This window comes from Camelus bactrianus, chromosome 21 (assembly GCF_048773025.1).
Source record: "Camelus bactrianus isolate YW-2024 breed Bactrian camel chromosome 21, ASM4877302v1, whole genome shotgun sequence".
In the NCBI taxonomy this organism is placed as follows: domain Eukaryota; kingdom Metazoa; phylum Chordata; class Mammalia; order Artiodactyla; family Camelidae; genus Camelus; species Camelus bactrianus.
Genome location: NC_133559.1, coordinates 12,037,188 through 12,057,798, shown reverse-complemented (window position 1 = coordinate 12,057,798; position 20,611 = coordinate 12,037,188). Strand labels below are relative to the sequence as shown.

At 59.3% G+C, this 20,611-nt stretch overlaps 11 non-coding genes across 11 annotated transcripts; 6 read left to right on the top strand and 5 right to left on the bottom strand.

Moving 5' to 3' along the window:
• Window positions 1-2,960: 2,960 nt before the first annotated feature.
• TRNAG-GCC (transfer RNA glycine (anticodon GCC)) lies at window positions 2,961-3,031 on the bottom strand. Its single transcript has one exon. It is a non-coding gene; the product is annotated as a tRNA-Gly (tRNA).
• Window positions 3,032-4,102: 1,071 nt separating this feature from the next.
• On the bottom strand, window positions 4,103-4,185 carry TRNAL-CAG (transfer RNA leucine (anticodon CAG)). The gene has a single exon. It is a non-coding gene; the product is annotated as a tRNA-Leu (tRNA).
• Window positions 4,186-4,782: 597 nt separating this feature from the next.
• On the top strand, window positions 4,783-4,854 carry TRNAD-GUC (transfer RNA aspartic acid (anticodon GUC)). The gene has a single exon. It is a non-coding gene; the product is annotated as a tRNA-Asp (tRNA).
• A 714-nt stretch (window positions 4,855-5,568) lies between these two features.
• TRNAG-UCC (transfer RNA glycine (anticodon UCC)) lies at window positions 5,569-5,640 on the top strand. The gene has a single exon. It is a non-coding gene; the product is annotated as a tRNA-Gly (tRNA).
• Window positions 5,641-5,931: 291 nt separating this feature from the next.
• TRNAE-CUC (transfer RNA glutamic acid (anticodon CUC)) lies at window positions 5,932-6,003 on the top strand. Its single transcript has one exon. It is a non-coding gene; the product is annotated as a tRNA-Glu (tRNA).
• A 5,290-nt stretch (window positions 6,004-11,293) lies between these two features.
• Window positions 11,294-11,364, bottom strand: TRNAG-GCC (transfer RNA glycine (anticodon GCC)). The gene has a single exon. It is a non-coding gene; the product is annotated as a tRNA-Gly (tRNA).
• Window positions 11,365-12,435: 1,071 nt separating this feature from the next.
• TRNAL-CAG (transfer RNA leucine (anticodon CAG)) lies at window positions 12,436-12,518 on the bottom strand. The gene has a single exon. It is a non-coding gene; the product is annotated as a tRNA-Leu (tRNA).
• A 597-nt stretch (window positions 12,519-13,115) lies between these two features.
• Window positions 13,116-13,187, top strand: TRNAD-GUC (transfer RNA aspartic acid (anticodon GUC)). The gene has a single exon. It is a non-coding gene; the product is annotated as a tRNA-Asp (tRNA).
• A 714-nt stretch (window positions 13,188-13,901) lies between these two features.
• Window positions 13,902-13,973, top strand: TRNAG-UCC (transfer RNA glycine (anticodon UCC)). The gene has a single exon. It is a non-coding gene; the product is annotated as a tRNA-Gly (tRNA).
• A 291-nt stretch (window positions 13,974-14,264) lies between these two features.
• Window positions 14,265-14,336, top strand: TRNAE-CUC (transfer RNA glutamic acid (anticodon CUC)). The gene has a single exon. It is a non-coding gene; the product is annotated as a tRNA-Glu (tRNA).
• Window positions 14,337-19,583: 5,247 nt separating this feature from the next.
• Window positions 19,584-19,654, bottom strand: TRNAG-GCC (transfer RNA glycine (anticodon GCC)). Its single transcript has one exon. It is a non-coding gene; the product is annotated as a tRNA-Gly (tRNA).
• Between the last annotated feature and the right edge of the window lie 957 nt (window positions 19,655-20,611).

The window sequence follows — 20,611 nt, the reverse complement described above, 5'->3', positions numbered from 1 at the left end:
TGTGTGTGGCGGGGTGTGGAGCCTAGGGGATGTGGTTGGGGAGAGTGGCAGGTGAGGATGGAGTCGAGAAGTAAAGAGGCCACAAAGGAGAGCTACCATATGATCCAGCAACCCCACTGCAGGGTATAGATGTGGGAAAGATGAAACCTCCGCTTCGAACAGATACAAGCACCGCACCCCTCCTCCACATTCCTAGCAGCACTATTTGCAATTGCTGAGACCCGGGATGAACCCAAGGGCCCATGAGTGGACGATGGACCTAAAAAGATGCGTTGCATAAATATACCGTAGAATATTACTCAGCCATAAAGAAGGATGGAATATTGTCATTTGAGGCCGCATGGATGGACCTAGAGTCCATCAAAGGACGTGAAGTAAGTCAGACTGAGAAAGATAAATATTATATAATATCACTTCCGGGTGGAATCTAAAACATAATAGACATGAATCTATGGACAAAACAGAAACACACTCCACAGACATCGAAAACCAACTGACGGTTATGCGAGGGGAAAGGGAAGGCTGGAGGGATCAGTTAGGAGTGTGGGATTAACAGATACACGCTACTGTGTATAAAATAGAGAAGCAACACGGACTTGCGGAATCACACAGGGAACGATCTGCAATGTCCTGGAATACCCTATGAAGGAAACTAATCTGAAAATACAATATACATACAAACCGAACCACTGTGCTGTACACCCGACCTAATACAGGACTGGAAATCAACTACACTTCAACGACAACAACAATGAAGGCACCAAAGGAGAGCTACCATATGATCCAGCAACCCCACTGCTGGGTACGTACGTGGGAAAGATGAAACCTCTACTTCGAAAGGTTACATGCACCGCCCCCCTCCTCCAGGACCTTCCTAGCAGCACTATTTGCAATAGCCGAGACCCAGAATGAACCCAAGGGCCCATGAGTGGACGGTGGACTTAAGAAGATGTGCTGTAGAAACTTACCAGAGCATATTACACAGCCCCAAAGGAGGATGAAATAGTGTCATTCGCAGCCACATGAATGGACCTAGAGTCTATCACACTGTGTGAAGTAAGGCAGTTATAGAGCAAGATAAACATTATATGATATCCACTTCCAGGTGGAACCTAAAACATAATATACACTTGTCTATGTACAAAACAGAAACACACTCGGCAGACATCGATAACCAAGTGACGGGTACGCATGGGGAAAGGGAAGAGTGGAGGGATCAGTTAGGGGTATGGGGTTAACAGATACACGCTACTGTGTACAAAATAGAGAAGCAACACGGACTTGCTGAATAACACAGGGAACGATCTTCAGTGTCCTGGAATACCCTATAATGGAAAATAATCTGTAAATACAGTATACATTCTAAACCGAATCACTTTGCTGTGTACTTGAAACTAATACGGTCTTAGAAATCAACTACACTTCAACGACAACGAAAACAACAATGAAGGCACCAATGGAGAGTTACCATATGATCCAGCCGTCCCCATCCTGAGTATGTATGCGGAAAACACAAAACCTCTAATTGGGAAAGATACGTACACCTCAACGTTCATAGCAGCACCGTGGGCCATAGCCATGACAGGGGAAAAAATCTCAGGTGTCAATCCGTGGATGATTGGCTTAAGGAAATATGAGATATAGATAAGTAGATAGATAGAGAGATCGATCGATAGATATCGATAGAAAAACAGATAGATAAGAGAGAGAGGGATTTTCAATGTATTAAAATCAATCTCGTGGAATATTACTCAGCCATAAAAAAGCATGAGATCTTGTCATTTGCAGCAACACGGATGGACCTAGAGAGCACCGAACCTAGTATAATAAGTCAGACAGAAGGACAAAAATACATACATGTGGAATCCAAACAATAGTACAAGTGAACCTCTGTGCAAAACAGAAACAGATTCACACAGAGAGAGAACAAACTTACAGTTACCCAAGGGGAACGTGTAGGCGAGGGATCAATTAGGAGCTGGTGTTAGCGGGTAGGAACAACAGGATTTACGGTACAGCACCGAGAAGTATATTCAACGTCTCGTAATTACCTGTAACGGAAAGTAACGATCTATATGCGTATACATACACATGTATAGAAAAGATAATCAGTTTACTGTACCCCTGAAAATAACACAATACTGTAAATCAACTATACGTCTATTAAAATGAAAATTCAAAAAAAAATAAAAATTAAACAAAGAGGCCAAACGGACACACGCAAGGGCAGAACCGTTGACAAAGTAGGATTTGATGGTGCTGGGGGGTGGTGTCGCTAGGTGGGGTGCCAGTGGTGGGAGGAGGGCTTCAGGGGAGGGGGTGGTGTTTGTTGTTGGGGTGTTGGTGGTGATGGTGGTTTTAGTGGTGGGGGAGCGGGCGGGTGTTCGAAAAATATTTCGGCTGAGGGACGTAAAGTGAACATAGAGTGCACTCTGCCCTGATATTGTGGAATTCCTCTTTGGAATTCCTCATGCAGGATAACGCTTTGGGGACACTCCTGGGGAGTGCAATGTAGCCCTCCCAGGGGCGGCAGCTTTTCGGTTCCTGGTTGAGCAAACACTGTGTAACTTTCCGAGTGTGGGGAGAGTGAGGCAGAGAGCGGGGAAGCGCGGTGAAACGTGAAGAGGTGGGGCGAGCGGGTGCCAGTGTAGGGTATTCCTTCCAGTGCACCGTGTGACCCCAGCGGGATCAGGGTAAGAAAGAGAAAAGGGACAAGGAAGGTGTGTGGGCGCGAGAGTGGCTGAGCCCGCAAGGCGTCAGGTCACGGAGGCTTGGCTCTCGGGGTTGGGGTTTTCGTCCCACGGAGGGTAGGGGGCGCCGGCGTGGGCAGGACAGGAGAGGGAAGGTGTGGCGGTGGGCTGCGGGTGGGAGCATGCTGTGGTAGGACAGGTGCCTTGAGCGTGGGAGAGGGGAAGCCTAGCTCCGCTGTGGGCTGCGGGACCAAAAGGGGACTGGGTCGCTGCATGGGCCGGGAATCGAACCCGGGCCTCCCGCGTGGCAGGCGAGAATTCTACCACTGAACCACCCATGCACCGATGGCCGCCGCCGCCCGACGCCGCCCCAGCGGCGCTCGCCGCCAACCGCCAGACACTGGTGGTTCGCTGCTCGCCCACGGACATCCGCTCCATGTGAGCAGGAGGCGGTGAGTGACCTGAAGAAGAGGCTCCGGGGGAACGGGGAGGACCCCCAGGGCGAGGCGCGGTCGGAGGGAAGGAGGGACGCAGGGACGGAGGCGGACTCGGCCCAACCTGCGCTTCCGAATCTGCCGTCCAGGGCCGCCGACAGACTGTCAGTGTCGCCGGAGGAAGCCAGGAACCGGACCCAGCCTGGCCTGCGCCCGAATTCCAGTCAGGGCAGGCGACGCGTGGCAGGTGCGGCTGAGCTCCGACGCTCCTCACAGCGACCGCCGGCCCTGGCCCAAAGTCCCTCTGGCGCCTGGCTTTCTCGCTCGTGCCGGGCGTTGGCGGGCAGCAGGCTGGAGAGGGGATGCGAGCTCGGGCTGTGAGGAGACAGCGAGTGTGGGACATGGGCGCCTGGGAGCGGCGCCGCCGCCGCCGCCGCCGCCGCCGCCGCCGCCGCGCCAATGACCAGCGCTGTCTGAGCCTGGCTTCTGCGCTCCTGCCGGCCGCTCTCCCGAAGGGTCCCGCTCCGGTGCGTTGGTCGTGAGGAGGAGCACTTTGGCAGAGTGGCTGCTGGCTCGTGGGCAGCCGTCTGAGGGAGCGCGCCGGGGTGTGGCTGGGTCCGGCCGGGGCAGCGGCTTCTCGCGTGTACATGCGCTGTGGCGCCAAGGTGGGTGAAAGAAGTGCCGCGAAGGCCTGCACTGCGAAGGCGAGGAGGGCGTGTGTCCTGAACGGCAGTTTCCAGAGGGTTCCCCCTGGGCTGTTTCCGTGAGGCCGGCGCACAGGACTGGGCAGGAAGAGCAGCTGTGGCTGAGGAGGTCCTGCGTGTGAGAGGCGTCGTGTGGGTGTCGCGTCGAGGGGGCCGGAGTCTGGGGAGCTGGCAAGAGTGCGAGGCAGGAACGGAGTGTGAGGCGGTAGGGTGTTGTCCAGGCCCGGGACGGGCCGGGTGCAGCATTTGTTGGGCGGGCCAAAAAAGGCTGGCTTGTCAGGAGTGGGATTCGAACCCACGCCTCCAGGGGAGACTGCGACCTGAACGCAGCGCCTTAGACCGCTCGGCCATCCTGACGGCGGGCCTGGGCGCGTCGCCGCTCGGCTGGCTGGGACCCGACGCGACGCGGACACCGATGCCCTTGGCCCGACGCGGTGCTCTGCGCCAGGGGGCGGCCGTCCGGCTGCGCGACGGACCGGGCGCGCGCCGGCCAACGGGGCAGCGAGGCCAGCCGTCGCGCCCGGCTCCGCCGCCGCCGCCCCCTCGCCCACCCCTGGCCCGGGACCCAGCCGTGTGCCGCGTCCGGCCAGCTTCTGCCGCCGGCCGCGCCCACCCCTCCGCCTCTTCTCCCGGGACGTGGCACGGCGAGCGCCCACCTCCTCCTCACAGCCTTGCTTGAGCTCTCCGGCCCCCTCGGGCCCCCCTCCTCACGGCGCGATCCTGGCGTCGGGGGCTATAGGCAGCGCGCACTGGGAGTTTCCAGCGCCACGCGGATCCGTGTCCCTGGCGGGGTCCCGGGCTGCCTCCTTGCATGACGCGTTTGGTGTGGTGTCGGGTCAGGTCGGGTCGGGTCGGGCACGTGGCGGGCGCCCGTGGTGGGCAGAGGGCCGAGGGCAGGGGGTAGGCGTCTGCAGGCAGCCGGAGAGCAGTCGGGCGCCCGTGTGGCCGCCGCCGTCCTCGTTAGTATAGTGGTGAGTATCCCCGCCTGTCACGCGGGAGACCGGGGTTCGATTCCCCGACGGGGAGGCCACACGCCCCTTTTTGGTGGCTGGCGCCGCTCTCTGTCCAGCCGCCTGGCCCCAACGGCCCTTCTTCTCGTCCCTCCGCCCTCCAGCGGGGCCTGCCCACCCTCGACCGCCTCCAGCCCTCCACCCCTGCAACCCCTTGCCCGTCCTCCTCGCCGGGCGCTCGGGCGCCACGGCCGAGCGAGGGCCTCCTCTCGACCCCACAAGCGCCCGGCGACATTGCGGCCCGCCCACAGTGGCTGCCGCAGTGGGCTCCTTGCGACGCGACGCACACCTGCACAGCTTCACGGCTGCCGGGACGGGTGTGGGGCGGATGAGTCCCGTCCCCTTTCGGTGCCGGGGAGTGGCCTCGCCCAACAGCCGTTGGAGAAGGGCTTTGGCGAGCGGGGAACCAGAGGTGGCGTGCCCGCGGAGGGGGGCGGGCCGCGGCGTGCAGCCGAGGGCCCGGCAGCAGCAAGGCAGCGACAGCGCGCCCCCACCCCGCCCCCCGCCCCAGAAGCGTTCGGGCCGGGGGCGAGGGCAGCTGCGTAGGGCTGGAGCGGTTGAGGCGCCCGGGGCGGCCGACGGTGGCGCCTGACGCAGCGCAGAGCTGCTGGCGGACGGGGCGTCGGGGCCGGGCTGCGCCCGGCCGCCGCAGGGGCAGCGGCGGCGGCGGCGGCGAGACCGCGCTCCGGCGAGCCCGGGGCCGGCGTGTCGGGGCGGCCCGGGCTGTGCAGCGTTGGTGGTATAGTGGTGAGCATAGCTGCCTTCCAAGCAGTTGACCCGGGTTCGATTCCCGGCCAACGCAGCGGGCCCATCTTTTGCCGAGCTCCACGGCCGGCCCTCCCGCCCGGGGCCCGTGAGGGAGAGCCGGGAGCTGGGCGCAGAAAAGAGGGAGCTAGGTGGCCTGCGGCTTCTCGCGCGTGTGCGGGAAGGAGGCGCGCAGTGTTTTGAGGGTGCCAGCAAGCAGGAAGAACGCTAGGGCACGTGGCTTGCCAGGGGCGGAGGGCGGCTGGACGTGGAAAGGCCGGGCCTTGGCGCCAAGGCAGCGCCCAGTGGCTGGGTCGAGCAGAGGCAGGCCAGACGCGGAGCCCGACGCTCCCTGGTGGTCTAGTGGTTAGGATTCGGCGCTCTCACCGCCGCGGCCCGGGTTCGATTCCCGGTCAGGGAAGCATTTCTTCTTCCTCTCCGCCTACCAACCTCCCCAGCGCGTCCACAAACACTCCGCCCCCACCCCACCACCACCCCCCTTTTAGCCCACGCACCAAGCCAACTCGTCCGCTCCTTCTCCCCCGCCCCGTGACCTCAGCGCCCCGACAAGAGCCACCCGGTACCCTCCACCTGCAGCCCCAGGCCCTGGCGTGCAACCTCCACCCTCGTGCCCCGCCAAAACTTTCGGCCTCGCGCGCCCACCCACTCGAGGCCTTCGGCGACGACTCCTGCTCCGACGCTTGCCCCAGCCCCAAACACGACTGGCCGGCGCAGCCGTGGCCACGAGCGTGCTTGGACTCTCAAGCGGCACTGCTTCCGCCACCACAATCCTCGCGGCTGACAAGCCACCCTCTCTTCCCAGCTCAGGCGGTGGTGCTGCTGCTTGTGCTGGTGGTGCTGCTGGTGCTGCTGGTGACGGTGCTGGTGGCCGTGGTGGACAGGGTGCTGGCGATGGCGCTGCAGGTTGTGGCGGCGGCGGCGGTGGTGGTGGTTGGCGGCATCACTGGTGGCCGCGTCGACGGAAAGCGGAAGGCGCGGGAGAGGGCCCTCCGTCTCCAAGTTGGGCCACTTGCCGGGACTGGCCGTCCCTTACGTCTCCTTTCAAGCCAGCGACCAGTCCCGATGGCTTACCTGCTGCGTGCCAGCTCCTGGGCCGCCCTCGAAGCCCGTGGGCCTGTCGTTGGCCTTCAAGGACGCGGGGGTCTTGAACCGCGCAGGGGAGCAGACAGGCTGCCGGGAGGCGGAGGTGTGAAAAGGAACCTGGCCACGTGCTTGTAGTTGGTCGAAAGGGCAGTGGAGGTGAGAAAGCAGGCAGAAACCGGATGCCGCCCGGGAAACTTTAGCTATGCAAGTGGGAGGGTGTGGAGACAGATGCGTGGCAGGGTGGACTACCAGCCAACATGGTATTCGGATTGCATTACCGGTACTCTCAGTCCTGTCACAGAGAGGCAAGAACGTTACCGACGATACCTCCCCCTCCACTAACAGCAAACACACACACACACACACACACACGGACACGCGCGCGCACACACACACACACATACACACACACCAGAGTCACACACACACACACACATGCACCACTCACCTGGCTATGACTTCTAATATTCCCCATTCCCACGTTACTATCTATTATTGGATGGACTCCATCCCTCTCTTCAGCCTGTCTTCACCTTCTCCTATGGATTCTGGCCATGGTGAATCACCGACCTCGGTCTCCTCTCAGGCCAGGCTTGGGCGCGTCTGTCAGCAAAGGGTTTGGTGTGCGGTTCACAGCTTGTTTCCTTCAGAGGCAGAGTGGACAGCCGATGAGCTGCAGCGTTTGGCGGTGGCAGTATAGTCGCTGGATTTAGACCAAGCCGGTTCCCCTGTGGAAGGGAGCCCCTGTCGGCATATGGGTGCATCCCATCACCGCAGGCGCTTTCGTCAACGCCCTTGTGGGTGTGTTCGGGGTGAGTGTGGGTGGGCGAGAGTACGGGGTGAAGGTGTTTGTCGCCGTGGTTGGGGGCCACACCACGAGGCTTAGGGAACAGAGCCAGACGACCCCATAGAGAAGGGCCGGCCTTGAGCCTCGGGTTGGGAGGTGGCAGGACGAGTCCAGGGCACTGGGTGGAGCGCAGGTGCGAAGGAGAGGAGTGGGGCTTGCGGGGAACTGGCTAGGAGAGTAGTTGGCCACTCAGGCAGGGGCTCTGCCGAAGCTTGGGCCCGCGATTGCCCTTGGCCCCCCAATTGCGTGCGATGTGCGGGTGGGTCCGATGTAGGGAAGAGGGTGGCCATGGAGTAGGAGTGGGTCTGAGGAGCCCGTGGGAGGCCAGGAGTGGCGGAAGTGAGTCTTCTGCACCGGATGTGTGAGAGAGGGGCTGGGGAACTAGGGGTTGGTGGCGGGTAGAGGGGAGCGAGCCTGGAGTCTTCGAGGAAGGGCAGATAGCAAGCAGGGGGGTGAGTGGGCTGTGGTACGAGGACGATGGTGGGAGAGGACCCCAGCGGGGCGGTGGGTGAGAGGGCGAGACAGGTGGGCTGTGCTTTGAGGTGGTCAGGCTAACCAGGGGGCTGGGGCTGGGGCAGCAGGGTAGGAAGCAGGCAAGGGAAGGACAGAAACAAGGGTAGGGGACAGGGTCTAGGCGAGGTCTGAATTGAGTGGGGCATTCTACAGCCCCAGAGACACAGATTACCTCATCAGGAAACACTTTCAATCCGTCAAGCCTCAAGTCTGAGTGTGTGTGTGTGTGTGTGTGTGTGTGTCTGTATGTGTGTGTGTGTGTGTGTGTGTGTGTGTCTGTGTGTCTGTGTGTGTGGCGGGGTGTGGAGCCTAGGGGATGTGGTTGGGGAGAGTGGCAGGTGAGGATGGAGTCGAGAAGTAAAGAGGCCACAAAGGAGAGCTACCATATGATCCAGCAACCCCACTGCAGGGTATAGATGTGGGAAAGATGAAACCTCCGCTTCGAACAGATACAAGCACCGCACCCCTCCTCCACATTCCTAGCAGCACTATTTGCAATTGCTGAGACCCGGGATGAACCCAAGGGCCCATGAGTGGACGATGGACCTAAAAAGATGCGTTGCATAAATATACCGTAGAATATTACTCAGCCATAAAGAAGGATGGAATATTGTCATTTGAGGCCGCATGGATGGACCTAGAGTCCATCAAAGGACGTGAAGTAAGTCAGACTGAGAAAGATAAATATTATATAATATCACTTCCGGGTGGAATCTAAAACATAATAGACATGAATCTATGGACAAAACAGAAACACACTCCACAGACATCGAAAACCAACTGACGGTTATGCGAGGGGAAAGGGAAGGCTGGAGGGATCAGTTAGGAGTGTGGGATTAACAGATACACGCTACTGTGTATAAAATAGAGAAGCAACACGGACTTGCGGAATCACACAGGGAACGATCTGCAATGTCCTGGAATACCCTATGAAGGAAACTAATCTGAAAATACAATATACATACAAACCGAACCACTGTGCTGTACACCCGACCTAATACAGGACTGGAAATCAACTACACTTCAACGACAACAACAATGAAGGCACCAAAGGAGAGCTACCATATGATCCAGCAACCCCACTGCTGGGTACGTACGTGGGAAAGATGAAACCTCTACTTCGAAAGGTTACATGCACCGCCCCCCTCCTCCAGGACCTTCCTAGCAGCACTATTTGCAATAGCCGAGACCCAGAATGAACCCAAGGGCCCATGAGTGGACGGTGGACTTAAGAAGATGTGCTGTAGAAACTTACCAGAGCATATTACACAGCCCCAAAGGAGGATGAAATAGTGTCATTCGCAGCCACATGAATGGACCTAGAGTCTATCACACTGTGTGAAGTAAGGCAGTTATAGAGCAAGATAAACATTATATGATATCCACTTCCAGGTGGAACCTAAAACATAATATACACTTGTCTATGTACAAAACAGAAACACACTCGGCAGACATCGATAACCAAGTGACGGGTACGCATGGGGAAAGGGAAGAGTGGAGGGATCAGTTAGGAGTATGGGGTTAACAGATACACGCTACTGTGTACAAAATAGAGAAGCAACACGGACTTGCTGAATAACACAGGGAACGATCTTCAGTGTCCTGGAATACCCTATAATGGAAAATAATCTGTAAATACAGTATACATTCTAAACCGAATCACTTTGCTGTGTACTTGAAACTAATACGGTCTTAGAAATCAACTACACTTCAACGACAACGAAAACAACAATGAAGGCACCAATGGAGAGTTACCATATGATCCAGCCGTCCCCATCCTGAGTATGTATGCGGAAAACACAAAACCTCTAATTGGGAAAGATACGTACACCTCAACGTTCATAGCAGCACCGTGGGCCATAGCCATGACAGGGGAAAAAATCTCAGGTGTCAATCCGTGGATGATTGGCTTAAGGAAATATGAGATATAGATAAGTAGATAGATAGAGAGATCGATCGATAGATATCGATAGAAAAACAGATAGATAAGAGAGAGAGGGATTTTCAATGTATTAAAATCAATCTCGTGGAATATTACTCAGCCATAAAAAAGCATGAGATCTTGTCATTTGCAGCAACACGGATGGACCTAGAGAGCACCGAACCTAGTATAATAAGTCAGACAGAAGGACAAAAATACATACATGTGGAATCCAAACAATAGTACAAGTGAACCTCTGTGCAAAACAGAAACAGATTCACACAGAGAGAGAACAAACTTACAGTTACCCAAGGGGAACGTGTAGGCGAGGGATCAATTAGGAGCTGGTGTTAGCGGGTAGGAACAACAGGATTTACGGTACAGCACCGAGAAGTATATTCAACGTCTCGTAATTACCTGTAACGGAAAGTAACGATCTATATGCGTATACATACACATGTATAGAAAAGATAATCAGTTTACTGTACCCCTGAAAATAACACAATACTGTAAATCAACTATACGTCTATTAAAATGAAAATTCAAAAAAAAATAAAAATTAAACAAAGAGGCCAAACGGACACACGCAAGGGCAGAACCGTTGACAAAGTAGGATTTGATGGTGCTGGGGGGTGGTGTCGCTAGGTGGGGTGCCAGTGGTGGGAGGAGGGCTTCAGGGGAGGGGGTGGTGTTTGTTGTTGGGGTGTTGGTGGTGATGGTGGTTTTAGTGGTGGGGGAGCGGGCGGGTGTTCGAAAAATATTTCGGCTGAGGGACGTAAAGTGAACATAGAGTGCACTCTGCCCTGATATTGTGGAATTCCTCTTTGGAATTCCTCATGCAGGATAACGCTTTGGGGACACTCCTGGGGAGTGCAATGTAGCCCTCCCAGGGGCGGCAGCTTTTCGGTTCCTGGTTGAGCAAACACTGTGTAACTTTCCGAGTGTGGGGAGAGTGAGGCAGAGAGCGGGGAAGCGCGGTGAAACGTGAAGAGGTGGGGCGAGCGGGTGCCAGTGTAGGGTATTCCTTCCAGTGCACCGTGTGACCCCAGCGGGATCAGGGTAAGAAAGAGAAAAGGGACAAGGAAGGTGTGTGGGCGCGAGAGTGGCTGAGCCCGCAAGGCGTCAGGTCACGGAGGCTTGGCTCTCGGGGTTGGGGTTTTCGTCCCACGGAGGGTAGGGGGCGCCGGCGTGGGCAGGACAGGAGAGGGAAGGTGTGGCGGTGGGCTGCGGGTGGGAGCATGCTGTGGTAGGACAGGTGCCTTGAGCGTGGGAGAGGGGAAGCCTAGCTCCGCTGTGGGCTGCGGGACCAAAAGGGGACTGGGTCGCTGCATGGGCCGGGAATCGAACCCGGGCCTCCCGCGTGGCAGGCGAGAATTCTACCACTGAACCACCCATGCACCGATGGCCGCCGCCGCCCGACGCCGCCCCAGCGGCGCTCGCCGCCAACCGCCAGACACTGGTGGTTCGCTGCTCGCCCATGGACATCCGCTCCATGTGAGCAGGAGGCGGTGAGTGACCTGAAGAAGAGGCTCCGGGGGAACGGGGAGGACCCCCAGGGCGAGGCGCGGTCGGAGGGAAGGAGGGACGCAGGGACGGAGGCGGACTCGGCCCAACCTGCGCTTCCGAATCTGCCGTCCAGGGCCGCCGACAGACTGTCAGTGTCGCCGGAGGAAGCCAGGAACCGGACCCAGCCTGGCCTGCGCCCGAATTCCAGTCAGGGCAGGCGACGCGTGGCAGGTGCGGCTGAGCTCCGACGCTCCTCACAGCGACCGCCGGCCCTGGCCCAAAGTCCCTCTGGCGCCTGGCTTTCTCGCTCGTGCCGGGCGTTGGCGGGCAGCAGGCTGGAGAGGGGATGCGAGCTCGGGCTGTGAGGAGACAGCGAGTGTGGGACATGGGCGCCTGGGAGCGGCGCCGCCGCCGCCGCCGCCGCCGCCGCCGCCGCCGCGCCAATGACCAGCGCTGTCTGAGCCTGGCTTCTGCGCTCCTGCCGGCCGCTCTCCCGAAGGGTCCCGCTCCGGTGCGTTGGTCGTGAGGAGGAGCACTTTGGCAGAGTGGCTGCTGGCTCGTGGGCAGCCGTCTGAGGGAGCGCGCCGGGGTGTGGCTGGGTCCGGCCGGGGCAGCGGCTTCTCGCGTGTACATGCGCTGTGGCGCCAAGGTGGGTGAAAGAAGTGCCGCGAAGGCCTGCACTGCGAAGGCGAGGAGGGCGTGTGTCCTGAACGGCAGTTTCCAGAGGGTTCCCCCTGGGCTGTTTCCGTGAGGCCGGCGCACAGGACTGGGCAGGAAGAGCAGCTGTGGCTGAGGAGGTCCTGCGTGTGAGAGGCGTCGTGTGGGTGTCGCGTCGAGGGGGCCGGAGTCTGGGGAGCTGGCAAGAGTGCGAGGCAGGAACGGAGTGTGAGGCGGTAGGGTGTTGTCCAGGCCCGGGACGGGCCGGGTGCAGCATTTGTTGGGCGGGCCAAAAAAGGCTGGCTTGTCAGGAGTGGGATTCGAACCCACGCCTCCAGGGGAGACTGCGACCTGAACGCAGCGCCTTAGACCGCTCGGCCATCCTGACGGCGGGCCTGGGCGCGTCGCCGCTCGGCTGGCTGGGACCCGACGCGACGCGGACACCGATGCCCTTGGCCCGACGCGGTGCTCTGCGCCAGGGGGCGGCCGTCCGGCTGCGCGACGGACCGGGCGCGCGCCGGCCAACGGGGCAGCGAGGCCAGCCGTCGCGCCCGGCTCCGCCGCCGCCGCCCCCTCGCCCACCCCTGGCCCGGGACCCAGCCGTGTGCCGCGTCCGGCCAGCTTCTGCCGCCGGCCGCGCCCACCCCTCCGCCTCTTCTCCCGGGACGTGGCACGGCGAGCGCCCACCTCCTCCTCACAGCCTTGCTTGAGCTCTCCGGCCCCCTCGGGCCCCCCTCCTCACGGCGCGATCCTGGCGTCGGGGGCTATAGGCAGCGCGCACTGGGAGTTTCCAGCGCCACGCGGATCCGTGTCCCTGGCGGGGTCCCGGGCTGCCTCCTTGCATGACGCGTTTGGTGTGGTGTCGGGTCAGGTCGGGTCGGGTCGGGCACGTGGCGGGCGCCCGTGGTGGGCAGAGGGCCGAGGGCAGGGGGTAGGCGTCTGCAGGCAGCCGGAGAGCAGTCGGGCGCCCGTGTGGCCGCCGCCGTCCTCGTTAGTATAGTGGTGAGTATCCCCGCCTGTCACGCGGGAGACCGGGGTTCGATTCCCCGACGGGGAGGCCACACGCCCCTTTTTGGTGGCTGGCGCCGCTCTCTGTCCAGCCGCCTGGCCCCAACGGCCCTTCTTCTCGTCCCTCCGCCCTCCAGCGGGGCCTGCCCACCCTCGACCGCCTCCAGCCCTCCACCCCTGCAACCCCTTGCCCGTCCTCCTCGCCGGGCGCTCGGGCGCCACGGCCGAGCGAGGGCCTCCTCTCGACCCCACAAGCGCCCGGCGACATTGCGGCCCGCCCACAGTGGCTGCCGCAGTGGGCTCCTTGCGACGCGACGCACACCTGCACAGCTTCACGGCTGCCGGGACGGGTGTGGGGCGGATGAGTCCCGTCCCCTTTCGGTGCCGGGGAGTGGCCTCGCCCAACAGCCGTTGGAGAAGGGCTTTGGCGAGCGGGGAACCAGAGGTGGCGTGCCCGCGGAGGGGGGCGGGCCGCGGCGTGCAGCCGAGGGCCCGGCAGCAGCAAGGCAGCGACAGCGCGCCCCCACCCCGCCCCCCGCCCCAGAAGCGTTCGGGCCGGGGGCGAGGGCAGCTGCGTAGGGCTGGAGCGGTTGAGGCGCCCGGGGCGGCCGACGGTGGCGCCTGACGCAGCGCAGAGCTGCTGGCGGACGGGGCGTCGGGGCCGGGCTGCGCCCGGCCGCCGCAGGGGCAGCGGCGGCGGCGGCGGCGAGACCGCGCTCCGGCGAGCCCGGGGCCGGCGTGTCGGGGCGGCCCGGGCTGTGCAGCGTTGGTGGTATAGTGGTGAGCATAGCTGCCTTCCAAGCAGTTGACCCGGGTTCGATTCCCGGCCAACGCAGCGGGCCCATCTTTTGCCGAGCTCCACGGCCGGCCCTCCCGCCCGGGGCCCGTGAGGGAGAGCCGGGAGCTGGGCGCAGAAAAGAGGGAGCTAGGTGGCCTGCGGCTTCTCGCGCGTGTGCGGGAAGGAGGCGCGCAGTGTTTTGAGGGTGCCAGCAAGCAGGAAGAACGCTAGGGCACGTGGCTTGCCAGGGGCGGAGGGCGGCTGGACGTGGAAAGGCCGGGCCTTGGCGCCAAGGCAGCGCCCAGTGGCTGGGTCGAGCAGAGGCAGGCCAGACGCGGAGCCCGACGCTCCCTGGTGGTCTAGTGGTTAGGATTCGGCGCTCTCACCGCCGCGGCCCGGGTTCGATTCCCGGTCAGGGAAGCATTTCTTCTTCCTCTCCGCCTACCAACCTCCCCAGCGCGTCCACAAACACTCCGCCCCCACCCCACCACCACCCCCCTTTTAGCCCACGCACCAAGCCAACTCGTCCGCTCCTTCTCCCCCGCCCCGTGACCTCAGCGCCCCGACAAGAGCCACCCGGTACCCTCCACCTGCAGCCCCAGGCCCTGGCGTGCAACCTCCACCCTCGTGCCCCGCCAAAACTTTCGGCCTCGCGCGCCCACCCACTCGAGGCCTTCGGCGACGACTCCTGCTCCGACGCTTGCCCCAGCCCCAAACACGACTGGCCGGCGCAGCCGTGGCCACGAGCGTGCTTGGACTCTCAAGCGGCACTGCTTCCGCCACCACAATCCTCGCGGCTGACAAGCCACCCTCTCTTCCCAGCTCAGGCGGTGGTGCTGCTGCTTGTGCTGGTGGTGCTGCTGGTGCTGCTGGTGACGGTGCTGGTGGCCGTGGTGGACAGGGTGCTGGCGATGGCGCTGCAGGTTGTGGCGGCGGCGGCGGTGGTGGTGGTTGGCGGCATCACTGGTGGCCGCGTCGACGGAAAGCGGAAGGCGCGGGAGAGGGCCCTCCGTCTCCAAGTTGGGCCACTTGCCGGGACTGGCCGTCCCTTACGTCTCCTTTCAAGCCAGCGACCAGTCCCGATGGCTTACCTGCTGCGTGCCAGCTCCTGGGCTGCCCTCGAAGCCCGTGGGCCTGTCGTTGGCCTTCAAGGACGCGGGGGTCTTGAACCGCGCAGGGGAGCAGACAGGCTGCCGGGAGGCGGAGGTGTGAAAAGGAACCTGGCCACGTGCTTGTAGTTGGTCGAAAGGGCAGTGGCGGTGAGAAAGCAGGCAGAAACCGGATGCCGCCCGGGAAACTTTAGCTATGCAAGTGGGAGGGTGTGGAGACAGATGCGTGGCAGGGTGGACTACCAGCCAACATGGTATTCGGATTGCATTACCGGTACTCTCAGTCCTGTCACAGAGAGGCAAGAACGTTACCGACGATACCTCCCCCTCCACTAACAGCAAACACACACACACGCACACGCGCGCGCACACACACACACACATACACACACACCAGAGTCTCAACACACACACACACATGCATCACTCACCTGGCTATGACTTCTAATATTCCCCATTCCCATGTTACTATCTATTATTGGATGGACTCCATCCCTCTCTTCAGCCTGTCTTCACCTTCTCCTATGGATTCTGGCCATGGTGAATCACCGACCTCGGTCTCCTCTCAGGCCAGGCTTGGGCGCGTCTGTCAGCAAAGGGTTTGGTGTGCGGTTCACAGCTTGTTTCCTTCAGAGGCAGAGTGGACAGCCGATGAGCTGCAGCGTTTGGCGGTGGCAGTATAGTCGCTGGATTTAGACCAAGCCGGTTCCCCTGTGGAAGGGAGCCCCTGTCGGCATATGGGTGCATCCCATCACCGCAGGCGCTTTCGTCAACGCCCTTGTGGGTGTGTTCGGGGTGAGTGTGGGTGGGCGAGAGTACGGGGTGAAGGTGTTTGTCGCCGTGGTTGGGGGCCACACCACGAGGCTTAGGGAACAGAGCCAGACGACCCCATAGAGAAGGGCCGGCCTTGAGCCTCGGGTTGGGAGGTGGCAGGACGAGTCCAGGGCACTGGGTGGAGCGCAGGTGCGAAGGAGAGGAGTGGGGCTTGCGGGGAACTGGCTAGGAGAGTAGTTGGCCACTCAGGCAGGGGCTCTGCCGAAGCTTGGGCCCGCGATTGCCCTTGGCCCCCCAATTGCGTGCGATGTGCGGGTGGGTCCGATGTAGGGAAGAGGGTGGCCATGGAGTAGGAGTGGGTCTGAAGAGCCCGTGGGAGGCCAGGAGTGGCGGAAGTGAGTCTTCTGCACCGGATGTGTGAGAGAGGGGCTGGGGAACTAGGGGTTGGTGGCGGGTAGAGGGGAGCGAGCCTGGAGTCTTCGAGGAAGGGCAGATAGCAAGCAGGGGGGTGAGTGGGCTGTGGTACGAGGACGATGGTGGGAGAGGACCCCAGCGGGGCGGTGGGTGAGAGGGCGAGACAGGTGGGCTGTGCTTTGAGGTGGTCAGGCTAACCAGGGGGCTGGGGCTGGGGCAGCAGGGTAGGAAGCAGGCAAGGGAAGGACAGAAACAAGGGTAGGGGACAGGGTCTAGGCGAGGTCTGAATTGAGTGGGGCATTCTACAGCCCCAGAGACACAGATTACCTCATCAGGAAACACTTTCAATCCGTCAAGCCTCAAGTCTGAGTGTGTGTGTGTGTGTGTGTGTGTGTGTGTCTGTGTGTCTGTGTGTGTGGCGGGGTGTGGAGCCTAGGGGATGTGGTTGGGGAGAGTGGCAGGTGAGGATGGAGTCGAGAAGTAAAGAGGCCACAAAGGAGAGCTACCATATGATCCAGCAACCCCACTGCAGGGTATAGATGTGGGAAAGATGAAACCTCCGCTTCGAACAGATACAAGCACCGCACCCCTCCTCCACATTCCTAGCAGCACTATTTGCAATTGCTGAGACCCGGGATGAACCCAAGGGCCCATGAGTGGACGATGGACCTAAAAAGATGCGTTGCATAAATATACCGTAGAATATTACTCAGCCATAAAGAAGGATGGAATATTGTCATTTGAGGCCGCATGGATGGACCTAGAGTCCATCAAAGGACGTGAAGTAAGTCAGACTGAGAAAGATAAATATTATATAATATCACTTCCGGGTGGAATCTAAAACATAATAGACATGAATCTATGGACAAAACAGAAACACACTCCACAGACATCGAAAACCAACTGACGGTTATGCGAGGGGAAAGGGAAGGCTGGAGGGATCAGTTAGGAGTGTGGGATTAACAGATACACGCTACTGTGTATAAAATAGAGAAGCAACACGGACTTGCGGAATCACACAGGGAACGATCTGCAATGTCCTGGAATACCCTATGAAGGAAACTAATCTGAAAATACAATATACATACAAACCGAACCACTGTGCTGTACACCCGACCTAATACAGGACTGGAAATCAACTACACTTCAACGACAACAACAATGAAGGCACCAAAGGAGAGCTACCATATGATCCAGCAACCCCACTGCTGGGTACGTACGTGGGAAAGATGAAACCTCTACTTCGAAAGGTTACATGCACCGCCCCCCTCCTCCAGGACCTTCCTAGCAGCACTATTTGCAATAGCCGAGACCCAGAATGAACCCAAGGGCCCATGAGTGGACGGTGGACTTAAGAAGATGTGCTGTAGAAACTTACCAGAGCATATTACACAGCCCCAAAGGAGGATGAAATAGTGTCATTCGCAGCCACATGAATGGACCTAGAGTCTATCACACTGTGTGAAGTAAGGCAGTTATAGAGCAAGATAAACATTATATGATATCCACTTCCAGGTGGAACCTAAAACATAATATACACTTGTCTATGTACAAAACAGAAACACACTCGGCAGACATCGATAACCAAGTGACGGGTACGCATGGGGAAAGGGAAGAGTGGAGGGATCAGTTAGGAGTATGGGGTTAACAGATACACGCTACTGTGTACAAAATAGAGAAGCAACACGGACTTGCTGAATAACACAGGGAACGATCTTCAGTGTCCTGGAATACCCTATAATGGAAAATAATCTGTAAATACAGTATACATTCTAAACCGAATCACTTTGCTGTGTACTTGAAACTAATACGGTCTTAGAAATCAACTACACTTCAACGACAACGAAAACAACAATGAAGGCACCAATGGAGAGTTACCATATGATCCAGCCGTCCCCATCCTGAGTATGTATGCGGAAAACACAAAACCTCTAATTGGGAAAGATACGTACACCTCAACGTTCATAGCAGCACCGTGGGCCATAGCCATGACAGGGGAAAAAATCTCAGGTGTCAATCCGTGGATGATTGGCTTAAGGAAATATGAGATATAGATAAGTAGATAGATAGAGAGATCGATCGATAGATATCGATAGAAAAACAGATAGATAAGAGAGAGAGGGATTTTCAATGTATTAAAATCAATCTCGTGGAATATTACTCAGCCATAAAAAAGCATGAGATCTTGTCATTTGCAGCAACACGGATGGACCTAGAGAGCACCGAACCTAGTATAATAAGTCAGACAGAAGGACAAAAATACATACATGTGGAATCCAAACAATAGTACAAGTGAACCTCTGTGCAAAACAGAAACAGATTCACACAGAGAGAGAACAAACTTACAGTTACCCAAGGGGAACGTGTAGGCGAGGGATCAATTAGGAGCTGGTGTTAGCGGGTAGGAACAACAGGATTTACGGTACAGCACCGAGAAGTATATTCAACGTCTCGTAATTACCTGTAACGGAAAGTAACGATCTATATGCGTATACATACACATGTATAGAAAAGATAATCAGTTTACTGTACCCCTGAAAATAACACAATACTGTAAATCAACTATACGTCTATTAAAATGAAAATTCAAAAAAAAATAAAAATTAAACAAAGAGGCCAAACGGACACACGCAAGGGCAGAACCGTTGACAAAGTAGGATTTGATGGTGCTGGGGGGTGGTGTCGCTAGGTGGGGTGCCAGTGGTGGGAGGAGGGCTTCAGGGGAGGGGGTGGTGTTTGTTGTTGGGGTGTTGGTGGTGATGGTGGTTTTAGTGGTGGGGGAGCGGGCGGGTGTTCGAAAAATATTTCGGCTGAGGGACGTAAAGTGAACATAGAGTGCACTCTGCCCTGATATTGTGGAATTCCTCTTTGGAATTCCTCATGCAGGATAACGCTTTGGGGACACTCCTGGGGAGTGCAATGTAGCCCTCCCAGGGGCGGCAGCTTTTCGGTTCCTGGTTGAGCAAACACTGTGTAACTTTCCGAGTGTGGGGAGAGTGAGGCAGAGAGCGGGGAAGCGCGGTGAAACGTGAAGAGGTGGGGCGAGCGGGTGCCAGTGTAGGGTATTCCTTCCAGTGCACCGTGTGACCCCAGCGGGATCAGGGTAAGAAAGAGAAAAGGGACAAGGAAGGTGTGTGGGCGCGAGAGTGGCTGAGCCCGCAAGGCGTCAGGTCACGGAGGCTTGGCTCTCGGGGTTGGGGTTTTCGTCCCACGGAGGGTAGGGGGCGCCGGCGTGGGCAGGACAGGAGAGGGAAGGTGTGGCGGTGGGCTGCGGGTGGGAGCATGCTGTGGTAGGACAGGTGCCTTGAGCGTGGGAGAGGGGAAGCCTAGCTCCGCTGTGGGCTGTGGGACCAAAAGGGGACTGGGTCGCTGCATGGGCCGGGAATCGAACCCGGGCCTCCCGCGTGGCAGGCGAGAATTCTACCACTGAACCACCCATGCACCGATGGCCGCCGCCGCCCGACGCCGCCCCAGCGGCGCTCGCCGCCAACCGCCAGACACTGGTGGTTCGCTGCTCGCCCATGGACATCCGCTCCATGTGAGCAGGAGGCGGTGAGTGACCTGAAGAAGAGGCTCCGGGGGAACGGGGAGGACCCCCAGGGCGAGGCGCGGTCGGAGGGAAGGAGGGACGCAGGGACGGAGGCGGACTCGGCCCAACCTGCGCTTCCGAATCTGCCGTCCAGGGCCGCCGACAGACTGTCAGTGTCGCCGGAGGAAGCCAGGAACCGGACCCAGCCTGGCCTGCGCCCGAATTCCAGTCAGGGCAGGCGACGCGTGGCAGGTGCGGCTGAGCTCCGACGCTCCTCACAGCGACCGCCGGCCCTGGCCCAAAGTCCCTCTGGCGCCTGGCTTTCTCGCTCGTGCCGGGCGTTGGCGGGCAGCAGGCTGGAGAGGGGATGGGAGCTCGGGCTGTGAGGAGACAGCGAGTGTGGGACATGGGCGCCTGGGAGCGCCGCCGCGCCAATGACCAGCGCTGTCTGAGCCTGGCTTCTGCGCTCCTGCCGGCCGCTCTCCCGAAGGGTCCCGCTCCGGTGCGTTGGTCGTGAGGAGGAGCACTTTGGCAGAGTGGCTGCTGGCTCGTGGGCAGCCGTCTGAGGGAGCGCGCCGGGGTGTGGCTGGGTCCGGCCGGGGCAGCGGCTTCTCGCGTGTACATGCGCTGTGGCGCCAAGGTGGGTGAAAGAAGTGCCGCGAAGGCCTGCACTGCGAAGGCGAGGAGGGCGTGTGTCCTGAACGGCAGTTTCCAGAGGGTTCCCCCTGGGCTGTTTCCGTGAGGCCGGCGCACAGGACTGGGCAGGAAGAGCAGCTGTGGCTGAGGAGGTCCTGCGTGTGAGAGGCGTCGTGTGGGTGTCGCGTCGAGGGGGCCGGAGTCTGGGGAGCTGGCAAGAGTGTGAGGCAGGA